This window comes from Cetorhinus maximus, chromosome 17 (assembly GCF_964194155.1).
Source record: "Cetorhinus maximus chromosome 17, sCetMax3.hap1.1, whole genome shotgun sequence".
Taxonomy (NCBI): Eukaryota; Metazoa; Chordata; class Chondrichthyes; order Lamniformes; family Cetorhinidae; genus Cetorhinus; species Cetorhinus maximus.
In genome coordinates, this window is record NC_135895.1 from 60995542 (window position 1) to 61015251 (window position 19710).

The window sequence follows — 19710 nt, forward strand, 5'->3', positions numbered from 1 at the left end:
CTTGGAGGAATCAATGGGGATCGTAGCATAGTGGTAATGTTACTACATTAGTAATTAAGAGACCTGGGCTAATACTCCAGGGATATGAATTTAAGTCCCACTATAACAGTTTGGAGAATTTTAATTCAATTAATTAATAAACTAGAATAAAAACCTATGACGGGAATTTACGGTCCCACCCATGTCATAGGTGGGATGGAAAATTTGGAGAGGCAGCCAAAAGTCTATTGACTTTGGTGGGCGGGACTGGAAAATCCCGACCTTAGTCTCATTAATGATGATCGTGAAGCTACCACTTTTGTCACAAAAACTTATGTGGCTCACTAATGTCCTTCAGGGAAGGAAATCTGCCATCCATCTGCTATACATGTGGCCCAAGACACACAGCAATATGGTTGACTCTTAACTGCACTCCAAAATGGCCTGCCAAGCTACAGAAAAAAAGCACTGTGGTGTTCCTACACCACATGGACCTGAATTTTCAGCTCAGTGATGGGCGAGATCAGTGGGCCCGGGATCAGCCTGGAAACAGACCACCAACGGCGATCAGCCCCCAACTGCGATTTCATGCTGGTTGGCCAACACACAGGCATTGGCGGCCATTGAGAGAAAGCTTCAGGCACAGAGCTGCCTCAGGGAGCTGCGGACCCAAAAAACATGAAATAAAGTTTTGAAAATCAGAAAAAATGTCCAAGCATCATAACCAGGCACCTGAACATAAAGATGATAAAAATGCTGCCCACAGATTTTTATTTTATTTAATAACGGAAACCTCATCCCGCATCTGGATGAGGTTTGATGAAAAATGCAAAGGCCACCTGGCCGATTCGCCCGTCCGCCGACTGCAAGGCCGGACGGGCTATGAAAAATAATAGACAATTGCGCCGTTCCTGGAGTAGTTCAAAAAGGCAGCTCACCACCACCTCTCAAAACCAATTAGGGATGTGCAATAAATGCTGGCCTTGCCTGCAACATTCACATCCCAAGAACAAATAAAACATTAAGTTGATGTTTTGGATGTCAAGACTGTCAGGTATTACCAATGAGTAGAACAAGGAGAGAGAAAGGGGGCAAACAAAACATACACCTGAGAATTACATGTAAATGTTCCTAACTAGAAAACAGGAGATGGTAAAATGACAGAAGTAAGCATGAGACAATCAAAGCATAATTAAATAGTATCATTTAACATTTATGGTACAAAAACAAGACTCAGGCCAATAGGTCCACGTTGCTTTTTATGCCTCACACAAGCCTTCTGCCACCCTTATTCATTTAACACCAGCAACACATCCTTCTATTCCTTTTTCCCTCATGTGTATATCTAGCTTCTCCTTAATTGCATTATAACGAATTAGGCAGATGGAAAGGAATGCATGAAAATTTGTGAAAGCAGAGCTGGCTCTTGCAGCCTAGAAGGGTGGTTGACAGTGCCAAAAGCAGTGGTTCCCAAACTGTGGGTCACGATCACAATTGGGGTGACAAAAACAGTAGTAGGACTCACGAGTTTGCCCCTCCTCTAGACTGCGCCCCACACCAGTCCAGCCTGCCCTTGGCCTGCTCTCATCTTTTGGTCGCAGGACCATCTTATCAGCTCAGGCTAGGGCTTGGGCTATCAGAGCTGCCGCACCTCCTCGTTGACCTGTGTGCGATTGCTAGGAGGCAAGAGAGGCTGATTACTGTGTGTGTGTGTGTGTGTGCGCGCACGCGCATATATAGAGAGAGGGCCTTCACCAAGTCTTCTGTCAGTGGGGAATATAGCGAACTTGGCCGAAACCTCAGATGTCAGTAACTGTCGCAGGTTACGTTCTATAACTATTCAGAAGCGCTCCACTTCCCAAAGGTTGGGAGGACCACAGCTCCACACTCAGGTAGGTTACTCACTTTGTGAATTAAATACATTTTATTTTAAAGCTGCATTGTGTATAGCAGAGCGCACAGTGAAACTACAGCATCTGGGACTATAAATAAATATTTTGTGTCATTTGAAGATTATTAAATTTATTTGACTCGTCTCACATTAAAAATCAATCATGTCAAGATGGCCTTCATGGAATTTCGGTGTGATGTCACGATAGAATGCTGAGTGCAAATGCGAACATCAAGAGTATCCATTGTTACCTGGCCAAAGTCCATGAGCTGGAGCAGCTCAGATGGAGTAGGGGACTGGCGAGTACATTAAATAACATTTTTACAAAGTACTTTAAAAACACAGATTTTCATTTTTATATGATGTATCATGTGTTGATCTATAATACAACTTTAATAATTATATACTGAATTTTACTATGCTGCTTTATTGCTGTTTTGTTTTTGTCGGCATCTGGGATCACTTTAATTTTCAAGTGTTAAAATGGGGTCACATTGGAAATAGTTTGGGATGTGCAGGCCTAGAGGATATTACAAGGTGGCAGAAAACTTTTTTAGCATCCCAATGGCTTGCTTAATTGTCATCCTTGTTTTCACTGGAGCACCACTGGTGGATTAAAAGTGATGTCATGAGCCATGGGAACAGTGAATTCCCCTTTTTATTTCCGAGCAATCATCCTGCCCCTTTCTCCTTCTGTTGAAATAAAGCTGGAATATTGGATTGGTGCATCACAAATTTGCATGTAGTAAGCTGCCCCTATTACCAAAAAGATGAGCACATTTAGGGAACTAGTGCACATAAATATATGGTGGGTGGAGGGCGGAGGTACATTTGGGGCCTACATAGCCACATCACTGAAAATAATAAAACCCGCAGAAGGTGCAACACCTGCCCCTTTACTTCCCCTCTCCTCACCGTCCAAGGGCCCAAACACTCCTTTCAAGTGAAGCAGCATTTCACTTGCACTTCCCTCAATTTAGTCTGCTGCATTCGTTGCTCTTAATGCGGTTTCTTCTACATTGAAGAGACCAAACGCAGACTGGGTGACCACTTTGCAGAATACCTTCGCTCTGTCCACAAGCATGACCTAGACCTCCCTGTCGCTTGCCATTTCAAAACTCCACCCTGCTCTCATGCCCACATGTCCGTCCTTGGCCTGCTGCATTGTTCCAGTGAAGCTCAACGCAAACTGGAAGAACAGCACCTCATCTTCCGACTAGGGACTTTACAGCCTTCCGGACTGAATATTGAATTCAACAATTTTAGATCATGAGCTCTCTCCTCCATTCCCACCCCCTTTCCGATCCCCCCCTTTTTTCCCAATAATTTATATAGATTTTTCTTTTCCCACCTATTTCCATTATTTTTAAATGTATTTCCATCCATTGTTTTATCTCTACCTTTCAGCCTATTTCGATCCCCTTCCCTTCACCCCAACCCCACTAGGGCTATCTGTACCTTGCTTGTCCTGCTTTCTACCCTTAATTAGCACATTCCGTAGATAATATCACCACGTCTTTGTCCATCTCCACCTATCACAGGCCCTCTATCCAGCTCTACCTGTCCCACCACCCGCCCACCCCCCCCACCAAACCAGCTTATATTTCACCTCTTTTCTATTTTTACTTAGTTCTGTTGAAGAGTCATATGGACTCGAAACGTTAACTGTGTTCCTCTCCGCACTTGCTGCCAGACCTGCTGAGTTTTTCCAGGTATTTTTATTTTTGTCACTGAAAATAATGTCTGCCAATACCCTGGGAAAACAGTGATTAAATTTTTTTAAAATCACACTCAGTCATTTCTTTGAGCCCACTGTCGAAGAGTATAAATACAGCTGCTCAAAAAAATGGACGGCATTAGTAAATTGTCTTAACTCAGTGATAGCACTCTCACCTCAGTCAAAAGAGTGTGGGTTCAAGTTCCACTCCAGAGTCTTGACAGCATAATCTAAACTGACAAATCCACGCAATACCAAGGAAGCACTGGAGGTAGCATCTCTTGGACAGGATCTTAAACCAAGGCCTTGTCTGTCATCTCCACTCGAATGGATGTAAAAAAAAAATCTATGGCACTACTCATAGAGGAGAGAGTGAATTTTCCCAGTGCCAATATTATTCCTCAACCAACATCACTTAAATCGCAATGGCCCAGATTTTGCAGTTAGTAGCGAAGCAAGGGCACTTTCTATGGACCTTGAAGAAATCCTCGCTGAGAGATCGAACAATCTTGTGTGAGAACTTCACCTCTCTCGACATTGCTTCTAGCCATGTTTAATGCAGATTCCCAGCATCTAGTTGCAGTGATGTCATCAAGCTGTCCAAGCAGCCATACACATTAAAAAATTCTCACACACAGCCAACCGGGAAATGAAAAGCACAAATAATCAAATCACAATGTAAAAATTTTACAGTGTGAGAAATAAAGATTGGAACATACACATGGGGTGACAGTAGAAGTTGAATTATCATGCACAAATGTTAAATTTTAAATTTTTTTTTTTAAATACAGTAATTAATCACAATGAAGACATTTAACAAATATAAAATTATTTTTCAGGACCTGATCGTTTGACCAGTAATAGTTATTATTTAGATCGCCATTAAAAGCCCAGTTATACCTCATTGTACAAGACTTGACTTTTAACAGAGTTTCTAACAGTAACATGAGGGGGGAAAAAAGGGAAGTTCTCACCAAATCAATTGATTTCACTGATTGCTGACTCTGGGGGCGTGGGATCTACAGCATAACCTGTGGCAAGGCAGTGATGACAGACTGCAACTTCAGGATTTCTGTGCTAAATCCTGAGGTTGTGATCAGATTCAGAGGGGTAATGTTGGATAAACTGACAGTTTTCCATTAAAAACCCTGCAATTTCTGGAGCAATGATCACATTGCTGTTTGTGAGACTTCGCTATGCACACAGTGGCTACTGTGTTTCCTTACATTTCAAAAGTACTTTATTGGCATAAAGTGTTTGAATCACAAAAGGCCAGCATGCAGGTACATCAAGTAATTAGGAAAGCTAATAGAATGTTAGCCGAGAATATGCATAAATGAGTCTTTTTTCTGATTGGCAGGATGTGATGAGTGGTGTCCCACAGGGGTCTGTGCTGGGGTCTCAACTTTTTACGATTTACATCAATGACTCAGATGAGGGGAGTGAAGACGTGGTAACTAAATTTGCAGATGACACAAAGACAAGTAGGAAAGTATGTTGTGAAGAGGACATGAGGAGGTTGCAGATGGACATAGATAGGTTGAGTGAGTGAGCAAAGATCTGGCAAATGGAATTTAATGTGGGAAAATGTGAAGTTGTTCACTTTGGCAGGAAAAACAAAAAATGGAGAATGGCTGCATAATTCTGAGGTGCAGAGGGATCTAGGTGTTCTAACACATGAGTCACAAAAAGTATGCAGGTACAGTAAGTAATTAAGAAGGCTAATGGAATGCTATCCGTTATTACGAGAGGGATTAAACATAAAAGGAAGGATGTTATGCTTCAGTTATACAGGGCACTGGTGAGACCGCACCTAGAATGCTGTGTGCAGTTTTGGTCTCCTTATTTAAAGGAGGATGGAAATGCATTGGAGGCAGTTCAAAGGAGGTTTACTAGATTGATACATGGAATGAGTGGGTTGTCTTACGAGGAAAGGTTGGACAGACTGGGCTTATTTCCACTGGAGTTCAGAAGAGTGAGGGGTGATTTGATTGAAGTATATAAGATCCTGAACGACCTCGATAAGGTGGACGTCGAAAGGATGTTTCCTCATGTGGGCAAGTCCAGAACTAGGGGGCACTGTTTTAAAATTAGGGGTCACCCTTTTAGGACAGAGATGAGGAGATATATTTTTCTGAGGGTTGTGCAACTTTGGAATTCTCTGCTTCAGAAGGTGGTGGAGGCGGGGTCATTGAATATTTTTAAGGCAGAGGTAGGTAGATTCCCTTGCCTAACAAGAATCTAAGGTCATCGGGGTTAGATAGGAATGTGGAAATCGAAACACATGAAGATCAGCCATGATCTTACTGAATGGTGGAGCAGGCTTGAGGGGCTGAATGGTCTACTCCTGTTCCTATTTCTTATGTTCTTAATGTTATTGTTTATTGTGAGGGGAATTTAATGCAAGAGTAGGGAGGTTATGCTTCAGTTATACAGGGTATTGGTGAGGCTACATCTGGAGTACTGTGTACATCATTCATCTCCTTATTTAAGGAAGGATGTAAATGTGTTAGAAGCCGTTCAGAGAAGGTTTACTAAACTAATACCTGGAATGGGTGGGTTGTCTTAAGAGGAAAGGCTGGACAGGCTAGGTTTGTATCCACTGGAGTTTCAAAGAGTAAGAGGCGACTTAATTGAAACATATAAGATCCTAAGGGGACTTGCCAGAGTGGATGTAGAAAGGATGTTTCCTCTTGTGGAAGAATCTAGAACTAGGGGCCACTGTTTAAAAATATTAAGACAGAGATGAGGAGAAATTTTTTTCTCCGAGGGTTGCGAGTCTTTGGAACTCTCTTCCTCAAAAGGCAGTGGAGGCAGAAGCTTTGAATATTTTTAAGGCAGAGGTCGATAGATTCTTGATAAGCAAGGGTGTGAAAGGTTATTGGGGTAGGCAGGAATGTGGAGTTGAGGTTAAAATCAAATCAGCCATGATCTTATTGAATGGCGGAGCAGACTCGAAGGGCTGAGTGGCCTACTCCTGTTCCTAATTCATTGGTTCGCATTTTCGTATGTCCTTCTTCTCTTGACAATCACACACAATATATCGGTTCATCTGGAAAATATCTTGTGAACCTTGGAATAAGGGGTTGAATAAAATTTCAGAGCTGTACTTATTTTCTTTTCCTTTGTACATCATGGACTTTGGTTACAGATGTGGCTACACAAAGAACAGAGCTGTTTCAAAAACATCCTGAGACACAGCGTCTAGGTCAATGTTGGAGTGGTACTGCTCTCTTTATGATATGGCTTTTCTTTAATGTTGTTTCATTTAACTAGGCTTCCCTAATAGACTCCTACTGTTCCTCATCCTTCAAGGATATCTCATATAACATAATATTCTCAATGAGGAACATATTTTACAACCTTCAGAAAACTGCTGTCTAATTAACTTTAACTAAAAGACTTTCTACAGGTGTTGAAAAATGTAGGTGGACATTTCCCAAGCATAGCGATGAAATTTTTAAATGGCTCCACATTTGCTTTAGATAAATCCTGCTGCCTTGCCAGTGTGAGTGGACACATATTTGAAAAATCCATCCCTATATATTACAAGAATGCCAACTCCTCTAACAGTAATCAGGTTTTGGCGACGAGCTTAAAAGTCCTTCCTATACTTTAACAAGGCAATAACAGCAGATGCATAATCTCAGCTGTCTGATTGTAACCAGAAGATATCTCTCAAATGCTAGATTTAGTCCATGAATCACAGAATTGATATGGGGCAGAAGGAGCCACTCAGCCCATCATGTCTACACCAGCTCTCTAAATGCGCATTATGACTTAGTGCCATTCTCCTGCCTTTTCCCCGTACCATTGCACATTGTTTCTATTCAAATAATCGTCCAATGCCCTCTTGAATGCTTCAATTGAACCTGCCTCCATCACACTTCCAGGCAGTCTATTATTAGAGTAGAAACTTGTGTACACTGTCTACAAAAATCAAAAGGACTGGAAGGGTATGATACAGATTAGAGAGCTGACTCCTGTGACGAGCGACGATAGAGTTGATGGGAAGGCACTCAGCTCAAACCATGTGAAATGGAGGGATTCATGGGACAACACAAGTTTGTGTGTGGTGGGCCCAGGCCCTGATTTTCACCATAGCATCCCTCTGAAGTGGCACTTAGCCAGGAGCTTTCTTTCCTCCTTCTTGATCACAAGCGAATCTGCTTACTCATTTGCGGTTCATGCCCTCCTTTACGACAAGTCAATCACAGCAAGCAACTTGGCAGAAAATTATATAGAGGAACATAATGGTAAGACAGAGAAAGAGGATAGGAACTTCTTCCTCAAAGGCAATGAGAATATGATGAGGACAACAATGATGAAGCAGAAGATCAGGATGATGAATTCCCACAAGAGTCTCTCGATGCTGCCAGGTTCCTCAACCCCAACTTTCTCTGCGGTGCCCCTGGGTCACTTGTTTTTACACTTCCGCTAGCTCAGATCCATTCACTGGGTGAAAGGGCAAAGGGGCTGGGAGAAGGAAGTACTGTGGACAGTCTGAGGATGTGGAACCAGATGATTCACAGAGCAAGTCACGTATGATATCATGTCAGATTTCCCAGAGGAAATGGTAAACTCTTTGCTTGGTTTTGAAGTTGCCGAGTGCACATTTCATTGGTATTTGTCTAAAAAGGCAGCTGTTTGAGGAAAATAATATCCAGAGCAGACACTAATCTTCGGGGCAGGGGGTGCAGCAACTGACATCCTTGACACTAGAATCTATAGCCTTCATTTGTGGCAACACCAGCAATAGTTTAAATATTTATTTAAATATTTAATTCCTCCACCAAACTGGCCAGCTGTTTACCCAACATAAAAAGACTTTAACCAGGCTTCTTTCAATCAAAATAATTGATTTATTAAAGTGAATTGCAAAATGGTTAACATACAATTTGTAATTTGGAGGTGTAACAATTTTCTCCTTTTTTTAAGTAAACAGATATCCCAAAGCCCATGTACACACAAACACAGCTTAACTAGTGGTGCAACCAGTTCTGGAGCACAAGTCTTCAGCATTATAGCTGGGGATTTGTCAGGGCCTATAGCCTTTGCTGTATCCAGTACACTCAGACATTTCTTGATATCACGTGGAGTGGACTAAATTAGCTGGAGATCTCAGGAGGATGCCAAGATGGGTCATCTACTTGGCACTTCTGGTTGAAGGTGGTTGCAAATGAACCAGCCTTGTCCTTTGCATCCATGTGTTTGTCTCTACCACAATTGAAGATGGGATGTTCATGGAGCTTCCTCCTCCATTTGGATGTTCCATCCATGACTGGATGTGACAGGACTTAAAGTTTTGATCTGACCTTTAGCTGTGGGTTCACTTAGCTCTATCCAAAACATACTGTTTCTGCTGTCTTGCCTGCATGTTGCCCTGAGTTGTAGCTTCTCCAGTTGGCACCTTTTTAGATACCCTGATGTTGCTCCTGGCATGCTTTTCTACAATCCTTGTTGAACCATGGTAGATCATCTTGTTTGTTGGTCATGGCAAAGTGAGGAATATGCTAGGCCATGTGGGTACAGATTGTGGTAGAATACAATTCACTGCTAACGATGGCCCAGTTTTAAGCTGCTGGATCTGTCTGAATCCATCCTAATCAACGCAGTAATAGTGTCATACAACATGATGGAGGGTGTTCTCAAGTGTGACGATGGACTGTGTAATGGTCACTTCTACCAATACAGATGCATCTGCAACAGGTAAATTGGTGAAGACTAAGGTCAAGTAGCTTTTTCCCTCATGTTGGTTCTCGCACCACCATAGGCCCAATCTAGTAGCTATGTCCTTCAGGATTTGGCCAGCTTGATCAGTAGTGGCGCTAGTGAGCCACTCTGGGTAGGGGAGTTCAATACCCATTACCAAGAGTACATTCTGTCCCTTTGCTACCCTCAGCGCTTCATCAAAATAGTGTTCATCATGGAGGAGTGCTGATTCATCAACTGAGGGAAGATGGCAATCAGCGGGAGGTTTCCTTGCCCATGTTCAACCTGATGCCATGAGACATCATGGTGTTCAGAGTCAATGTTGAGCACTCCCATGGCCACTCCCTCCCATCTGTATACCACTGTGCCACCCTCTCTGGTGGGTCTATCCAGCCAGTGTGACAGGATATACCCAGGTATGGTGATGGAGGGATCTGAAATGTTGGCTGATGGACATTCTTACAGAATCATACCTTTGTCAGGCTGTTGTTTGACTGGTCTGTGGGACAGCTCTCCAAATTTTAGCACAAGTCCCCAGATAATAGTGAGGAGAGCTTTGCAGAGTCAACTGGCATGGTGTGCCTTTGTTGTGTCTACTATCTAGGTCAATGCCAGGTGGCCTGCCTGGTTTTATTCTTATTCAACTTACATACAACTGAGTGGCTTGCTAGACCACTTCAAAGGGCAGTTAATAGTCAACCACATTATTACAAGTCTGGAATCACAGATAGGCCAGACCAGGCTAGGGTGACACATTTCCTTCCCTAAAAAGACATTAGTGAACCAGGTGGATTTTTAGACAATCTGGTAGTTCCGTGGTTATCATTACTGATACTAGCTTTTGATTCCAGATTTTTAAAATTTATTGAATTTAAATTCCCCAGCTGCTGTGGTCCGATTTGACCTCATGGGCTATATTTTACATGGGGTCCCCATCTCAGCATAGGAATCCAGGTGCAGCCAGCCTCCATTTGCCAGCTCACCCCACAGCCATTTAATGGCCATTGGCCTATTAATTGGCTTGCAGCGGACCTTCTGCCCCCACCAAGGAGGAAGTGCCATCTCTGAGAGCAGCCAGTCATATAGCTGGCAGTTCTCTGGTCTTAGCAGCACCACCAGAAGCGGTGGCCACTGCTGGGACTGCAGGCAGTCCCCAAAAGAAGCGAGTTGCGATGGGGCCCAGGCGAAAGTAAGTCCAGAACGTTGCCAGGGCCAGGCTGGCAGGCCCTGGCGAGGGGGTGAGGGGCCAGAAGGGGAAAAGGCAGGGTGGATAAATAACTTGTGGGGGGCTCTGATGGACACAGGAGCCCAAAAAGGAGGCATCCAATCACCACACCACCTCCCCCCACCCCCACCTCCCCACTACCCAATTTCCCAACCTCCAGTCTGCCAGGTTTTACCTGGCAGGCTGGACACTTGATGCCAACCTCCCTCCACCACAGGTAAAATCCCAACAGTGCTGGGAGGAGGCCCTTATGTGATGATTAATTCGCCCATGGGCGAGCGAGCCCAACAACTCCCTCATCACTAGTAAAACTGCTGTAGGGGCAGATAGGCACCAGGAACGGCACCACTGATACAGTTGCCAATTTTATATCCCCCCTCCTCCCACCCCCACCACACCTGCTGTCAGATCCCCAGGAGGGGGAGACCGTAGAATTCTTGCTCATGTCGCTAGATCATTAGTCCAGGTCTCCAGTAACATAGCCACTATACTCCCATCCCTATGAACCAGTGCGATTTCAGAGCAAGCTGGGTTTTTTTCATGCTAAAATAGTAATATATTTGTTGTGTGCTAAAATGGTTGTTACATCTGCTTGACCTGGAAACTAGCCTTTTCTGTTCAGTTCAGTCATTTACTGGGTATTCGCCTTTGCTCAAACATAATCCGTAGTGCTTCAGTTATGCACAATATAGCAGGATCCACACAGATGCTCAATTTGCAGACATAAGCATACAAAATGCACACAAATATAAGACTTTGTATTATTCCTTTTGAAAGTGGCTAATAAACAACATACTGCAACAATAAAAACTAACAATCCTGATGAGTAACCACTGTAAAGATGTGAAGTTAATACAACTATGGTCTTGACATTGCCTCAAATCGATTTTCCACATAAATCGGCCAAAACACGAAAAAGAAAATATTCCATGTAATAAATTTCCCGTAACTGTTCATTTCAGTTTATAGAGAAAGGTACCAGGAGCACTAAACATAGTTGTTTCATTATTAAGAAGCTTTACTAGAATTCCAGGAAAAAATATTAATTGAATAAAGAAATAAAATACTTGCAGAGTTGCACTGTAATTGATAAGCATAGGTGAATTATGCATAAAATATGGTGTAATTCTGAGTCAACATTTAACAGCAACGCTCATAATACAACATTTATTTCTCAAAGGCTCATCGTTAAATTGTGCACTCACTCATCAAGTCACCACAAGTAGTTAACCCTCTAAAGTAGTAATGAAATGATAGACAGTGATTTTGAGTTGTGATACAAGCACATAGAGTATAGTGTTTATTTCTAGCCACAATTCCATCACATCCGATAGAATTATGCAAGATTAAACTGCCAGAGCAAAATAGCAATATGCATCACGAGAATGAATTGACATGATAGAGTGCCACTTAATTTGAAGCCAGCATGTTCCATGTTTAGTGTCCAGTTTCATTGTAAACTTGAAGTGCTAGTTGTCATGCATGGGATTAGTGAGTTTAATGGTGCTTGGAGTTTTAGCCAATACTGGCACCTTTAGTGTGCATGGCTGGTCACTTACTTTTCTACAGGACTAGAGGTGAAATAAACTTCTGTCATTAACAAGGCTGATTGGACTTCACTCATGAGGTGACTCTAGCTGTTATGCTGAGCCGCTACAATATGAAAAAAGTCTCTCGAGGGCCTAAGGAGGAAGAAAAACAAGTATAGTGCAGATTATTGGGACTGGAACACTGGTGTTATGGTAACAATCCAGTGCGAAATTTACACCTGAAGCAGGATGAATTCAGTTTTGAGTTGCTAGTCTAACAGCAATATCAATTCATATTCATATTTTGGCTTCACGAGCATGGTACAGTTGAACATAATCTGTTAACTAAGAATTAGCCTTTTCATTTCACCAAGTTTCAATGAAAGTTTTTTTAAAAAAGATAAGCTTCCTAAAAGAAAGAAAACTTCCAGAATCCATAAATGAAAATCACATTACAAATAATTTTAAAAGCTTAATAATAGACTAAACGTTGTATCCCATGGCTTCCTACCCTGTAACTGAAGACAACTAAGGTTGTGGTTGTAAAACACCACATTTCCTTAAAAAGATTAATGCTGCAAATGCAATATTACTACTCAAACCCCGCACAGAATTACAGCATGGGCTTTACTTTCACCTTTCCTTTTAAAATCAGAACATCAGAATGTGCCCCATCACACTGCAATAGTAATCAGACTAATTTGCTCTGCTCCTATATAAAGTGCCCCTCTAGTTTCCAACATAGTACTAAGCTACACAGGAAAGCACTCTTCAAAATCAATAAGAACCACTTAACTAGTTTATATAATTCAGTGCACCAACTGTACAACATATCTGAAACCAGTTCATTTGACGAAGTTTATAAGCAAAATGTACAGAGGACAAAAACATGTAAAAGTTGCATCTAGGCTAGCCTTATTTGAAAAACCATAAAAAAGTCTGAAGAGGATATTTCCATTAGGCTAAACAAGAAAAACGTTAGTCAAAAAAATATCTGTTTGTCCACTGAGCCATGTTCCATATATTAAGCACAATCTAGGATATGCCACCACGGCAGTGAGTGTAAAGCCAGAAATTGAGGCACCAGAGCTGCACAATACCTAGCAAATGACATGCAGGAGGAATTTCCAATCGCTACCTAACTTGTCATGCCGGGTGAATATTTGAAGATTATCTGGAGGTTATGAAACCTACAATCATATTTGTATAGGAGTACATGTACTGAAAAATTGGATTCTCGTCCCTCTATGTGATTACAATCAACTTGAGAGAAAAATGCATTTCTGTTGTGACAGAGCATCACCTTGTAAGAGTACAACATAGTCATCTAACATTGTTGTGGTTCTCAAAATGGGGATAGTGATGTTACTTACAATCGAACTTTGAAACTCTCAACTGTCTAACCTTTCACTCCCCATTCACTACTGTACTTCTGGAGGTGTAAATTTCCTCAACCAGTCCTTGACTTGTATCTTTGATGTCTTTGCCTTAGCAAAAGCCCTTCTTCTATCCCATTAATTCACATCCTCTCTGCTATTTACCCTATCTATGCCCCATTAAGTTCATGGCACACTGTCAACTTTCACTGTCAAAAAGTTTGTTACATCTATGAACAGCATATATAGATCCTAAAGTTGCTGTCTGCACTTTTCTCATAGATGCCTTGCTGCAAATACCATAATCAGCTGTCCCACAGTTAGCCCCAAAACCACATTGCAATTCCAGCAGGACATCATTTACAAGGCTTTGTAGACTTGAAGAGGACCCTTTTAAGGATCTTTCCTGTAATTGAGAGAAGGCATATTCCTCAGTAGTTGCCATACATTTTTGAACCCTTTCTGCTTCCACATGCTAATGTTGGCATTCCTGAAGTCCTGCGGAACTTTTCCCTGATCCCATGTATTCCTAAAGACAGCTGTCAAGTTTGTTACACTTCCAAATTTCTGCTGGATTGCTGCCTGGGCCAGGGGCTTTCCTTGTTTGGTTGATTTGATTGTCTTCATCACCTCTTCAGTGGGAGGAGGAAGAGACAGGCTTTCTTTCTTAGCCAATTGCTCAATTTGATGCAGAGAATCTGTTGAGGTGTAGGAGTCCCTGTTGAGGAGCTTGGCAAAGTGTTCACATCACCTTTCCATTACAGCTGCATTATCAGTGATTAGCTCATTTCCATTAGCTGTTAAGGAGAACAAGTGGCGGATGGGCAATATACTTTCTTCATCACATTGAAAAAACACGAATCATGCATCTCAGCTAGATATTGCAGCTCATCAGCTTATGTGTTCCACCAGTCATTCTGCATTTTCCTTAAAGTATGCCTGTGTTTAACATTTTTATAGGCTTCATGCTTGGTTGACGACTCTGGGGCTGCTAGAAGACTTGCACGTGCAAGCTGTTTCTGTTTGAGAGAGATGTTTTCATCATTCTCATCAAACCATTGGTGATGGTGCTCACAGTATCCCAGGATGTCTACTGAAGTCTTGAAGATCTGATCACAGAGCTGTTTTAATTCATCTTCTACATCACTTGGGGGAGGAAGCTTAAACTTCAGAGTGGTATCAAGCTGTGTAGCAAGAAGGAGATGGAAACTAGAAGCTTTGTGGTTGTTACACTACAGATGGGGGTCCAGATTTACTATTACTGAGAATTAGTAAAATGTTTCATCTTCCATTACATTTGTAATTCAGGAGGCAGAGCGAATTAAACTTCTTTATTGGTTTTCCACTATGGTCTACTTTTTTACTTTTAATAAACCTGATTTAGAGTATTGCACAGCCGAATAAAGTGTTTTTCTTCAGCAATGCAATCATAATAAGAACAAGAGAAATTGTTTCACTTCAATATGCTAATTGTAATAACAAGGGTTTCTGTTGAATCCTGTACAATGCTACTATACCTAGATATTATGGGTAATACCATGATTTAGCACCCCGAGTGGAGACTGGTGTTCACAGCAAGCACATCTCAGAAAACTGAATGACTGTCCATAATTTACCATCTATCAGAATTAATGTTCAATTGCCTGGGATGCGCACAATGTGAGTACTGCTCCCAGCTGCAAATTCAGTTCTTGGAATAAGCCCTTTTGCACAGATATATATGTTAATGCATGTCTATAAAGTATTAATCATAGAACCACTTGGCCCATCTTGTCTGCACTGGCCAAAAAATGAGCCACCCAGCCTAATCCCACATTCCAGCATTTGGTCTGTAGCCCTGCAGGTTATGGCACTTCAGGTGCCTATCCAGGCAGTTTTTAAATTAGTTGAGGGCTTTTGCCTCTAATACCCTTTCAGGCAGTGAATTCCAGACCCCTACAATTCTCTGGGTGAAAAAAAAAAATCATCTCCCTTCTAATTCTTCTACAAATCATTTTAAATCTATGCTCCCTGGACACTGACCTCTCTGCTAAAGTAAATAGGCCCTTCCCATCCACTCTATCCTGGCCCCTCACAAATTGTACATCTCAATCAAATCTCCCCTCAGCCTCATCTGTTCCAAGGAGAACAACCCTAACCTATCCAATCTTTCCTCATAGCTGAAATTATGCAGTCCTAGCAATAAGGTAAAAGGGAATGAAGCAAAATGTGGTTGTATGTTAGCTAGGTTGCAGTGGAGGGAAGAAAGAGGAGTTCATGCTAGAATGATTCATGCTCTGGTATATATAGATAATGTGGAATTGCAATTTACAATACATAAGGTATTTAAATTCATAGCTAACACCAAGCTGTGGCAGATTATCAGTTAGAAGAAGCAACTACCATCTTATGAAGAGAGTTAACAGGATTTGTATTTGGGTGGAGCTGTGGTAAAGAAGTTCAATATGGAAAAATGCAACATACTAAATATGGCATGTAAAAATACACAATAAATACACAACAGTGAGATAGAACTTGCCAAGGTGGATGGTGAGGGAGGTCTCAGGTGCCAGTTGACTCATCGCTCATGTTTTTAAAAAATTATATGCAATAAACAAAAAAAATGCACTGGAGCAACTCGTCAAGGTTTCTTTGACAACATCACACAAACACGTGTCCTCCATCAAGACAGATGAGGGCAGCAAGGAAGACAGATGAGGGCAGCAAGGGCATGGGACACCACCATCTCCAAGTTTTCCACCAAGTCACATATCATCCTGAAATATGTCACCATCTCTTCATTGCTCATGGTCAAAATACTGAAATTCCCTAACTAACAACTGTGGTGTACGTCACCACAAGGACTGCAATAGTTCAAAGCAGCTGCTCACCACCTTCTCAAGAGCCCTGCCAGCAATGCCCACATCCAGTGAATGAATTTAAAAAATCTCAAGGGGGCTTCAGAGGCATATGATTCTTTATTTTCTGTTCCTATTAATTGGAGGCAATACTTTCAGATATATCAGGGCAGCAGAACGAGGGCAAAGGCTCAAATTTGCAAAGAATATATTTAGCACACAAGATTAATTAGCAGTTGGAACAGCTGCCAGGAAGAATGGTTCATGCCAGGGTGGATGTTGGACTTATTCATGAAACATCTCTTTTTTTTGTTCTTTCATGGGATGTGGGTGTCACTGGCAAGGCTAACATTTGCTTTCAATCCCTAATTGCGCTTGAGAAGGTGGTGATGAGCTGCCTTCTTGAACTCTTGCAGTCCATCTGGTGCAAGTACACCCACAGTGCTGTTAGGGTGTTCCAGGATTTTGATCCAAAGGCAGCAAAGGAGTGGCAATATAGTTCCAAGTCAGGATGGTGTGTGCATGGATGGGAATTTGCAGCTGGTAGTGTTCCCACGTGTATGCAGTCCTTGTCGATCTTAGGTGGTAGAGGCATGCTGCAGTCGAAGGAGCATTGGTGAGTTGCTGCAGTGCATCTTGTATATGGTACACACTGCTGCCAGATGGAGGAGTGAATGTTTAAATTGATGAATTGGGTGCCGATCAAGCAGACTGTTTGTCATGGATGGTGAGGAGCTTCTTGAGTGTTGTTGGAGCTGCACAAATCCAGGCAAGTGGAGTCTCCCATCATACTTCAGCAATTCCTGAGATGAAGGGGTTATCCTGTGAGGAAAGGTTGAGCAGTTTAGGTCTGTAGCCACTACAGTTTAGAAGAATGAGAGGTGATCTTATTGAAGATCCTGAGGGAACTTGACAGGATTGTTGCTGAAAGGATGTTTTCCCTTATGGGAGAGACTGGAACTAGGAAACTAGGGGAAGGGGGGCTGCAATTCAGAGGGTTGGGGATGGGGTAAGGCCACAACTCAGGGGGTGGGGAGGGGGAGGATCTGCATTGACCAGGAGGATTGGGAAGCAGGAGCCAGATCGGCAGCAAACAAGCAGTACTGTAAGTAGAAAAATTTTTATTTTCTTTTAAAATAAAATAAGTTTTAAAAATATACAAGTTATTTCATTTACCCATGTAGGAATTTAGTAATGTAAAATATTTCAACTTAGAGGGTACAATGTTTTAATTTTTTTTCCTGATAAGGAAGGCACAGAACCTAACTACAATTTTAACATTGGTTCCCATCGTTTAAAGTCATGATTTTCAGGAACGCAACCACAACTTAAGTGAGGACTTACTGTATTTTCTTCTTAAATCTTTGCTGTCACTCCCCCTATTGACATCAGCTACGTGGTATGACAGTGGCAATGTTTAAAATGGAATGGTAAAAACAAAAAAACCGCAGGTGATAAATGTCAATACAGGTTCAGAGGTCTTGTTCTTAATTTGAAATTTAGAAAATCTTCCAGTAGTTCTCACCCCTGCTACATAGTTGAAGACACTGTTATGGCATGGAGGATGGTAAATGTTGAGCTGCTCAAATCCCAGGGGGAAACTTGAAAGTGTTGCCAAAACGTTTTTTGCAATTTGCATAGTACAAGGAGCGGTTCTGAAATCAGGAAATGATGTCCCGACTACTTGTGATGATTTTATGGTAAAGTAAACATTTACTGAAAGAATAAACAAATAAAACACAATTACACTTAAACACATGAATGGCTTCACACAGTAAACAGTACTTTAAAACAGTTCCACAAATCTTAACTACCGTCAGAGCTAACCTCCCCATTTTCTGTTCAACAACTATCCTGAGATTTTAGGATCTGTAGAAGTCCAATACTTATTACCACACAGTGCTTTTACCTTGGGGTGTCCTCTGAGGCTGGCAGTAACTGGGTCTTCAAGCCTGGCCTTGTTCACACTGTCTTCTTGGAGTTCTGACCAGCTAGCCTGCTGTCTTCTGGGAGATCTAAGCAATTACCCTCTCACATATGCTTCAGTATTTCCTGAAATGCATTCCTTCCCTTTGATCTCTCCATTATCTCAACCAGTCTCGTCAGAAATGTTTTCTTCCTAGAATTCAAATCGTTCCTTACTTTAGCTCAGACTTATAAAAACAAATTTACCCACCTTTAAATTATTTCCTTACACCTTCTTGCAACCTGCATATATTACTCTTTGAACTAAAACAACTTAATTCAAACTATTCCTGTTATTGCTTTATGTAAAACTCTGATTGAAGCTCCTCTTGGTTCATTAACATATCAAAACAACTTCTTACTGTTGACTTGAGACCCTTGCTGTCACTCTAGCTTTTAATCCAATTACAACCTGACTTCGAGTACGTCATAAAAATGTTACAATTTCTTGATAACATAAACTCTTTTCAAGTAGTAAACAGGTTCCAACTTATAGAGTTTCATCTTGCAGTTTCAGAACTCAAAAGATCCTCCCTCCTTTAGGAAACTATCCTCTAACTCACTGGTGCAAATCTATTAATGTACACTGACATAACTAAACTATCTGTGGGTCACTGAAGAGCTAATGAAGCAGCAATACTGGAGAATTAAAATGGGCAAGCATTGAAATTCACTATTAAGGCACAAATTAAGTAAAAATATAACAAATAAAAGTTTCAGTTTCTCTATTTATTTTCATGGATGACATGCTTTTCCATTGCTTTCTCCCAGTGTGTGCCAAATAATGTTCTGTAATCAAGCTGTTGTAGAGCTACTGAAGCTGTTGTAGAGCTGCACAAAAAGGTGCTCCCTACAAATTGCATACAAAGGGTGGTAGAGGTTTGAAACTTTCTTCCAGAAAAGACAATTGATGCTGGATTTATTGTTAATTTTAAAACAAAATTGATAGATTTTTGCTAAGGCATTAAAGGATATGGAACCTAGGCGGGTATATGGGGTTTAGTCGCAAATCAGCCATGATCATATAGTGTGTCTAAACAGGCTCATGGGGCTAAATGGCCTACTCCTGTCCCTATGTTCTCTATGTCCTTGTACCAAAGCACATGCCTGCTGTTCAATCTTTCACTACATTATACTGAGAGTAGGAATTCAGCAATGGCAGAGTTGCAATAATTGACTCTTCTGATTGGTACTGTCCTCACTGGTGCAGTATGCAGTTAATGGTGATGTGAACATGCAGGCATGCTGCACACTTAATTACTGTTGAGTGGGGGAAAACCGATCTGTACATTCATTCTCAAAAGTATAGAGTGCTATTCAGTGGCCGCTAACAGTTAATGATACTTCTAATATAATCTCATCCATGCTTTGTTATCTCCAGTCTTAAATATACCTATAGGTATAGGTATAGAGGATCCCAGGGATAGGTCCAAGGCCTAGTAGTACAAGCTAAAATTCACTAGGTCAAATACATAAGCA

At 41.5% G+C, this 19710-nt stretch overlaps 1 protein-coding gene across 2 annotated transcripts in view; it reads right to left on the bottom strand.

Annotated features, from left to right (window-relative positions):
- pde4ba (phosphodiesterase 4B, cAMP-specific a) overlaps positions 1-19710 on the bottom strand; it is a 738960-nt gene that overhangs the window by 715943 nt on the left and 3307 nt on the right. Inside the window, exon 2 of one of the 2 annotated variants that reach the window (XM_078561297.1) lies at positions 12084-12206. The exons of the other annotated variant lie outside the window; for it this stretch is intronic. The gene's annotated coding sequence lies outside the window, so the exon portion shown is untranslated. The remainder of the gene's footprint in view (positions 1-12083; positions 12207-19710) is intronic. 2 annotated transcript variants of the gene reach the window in all.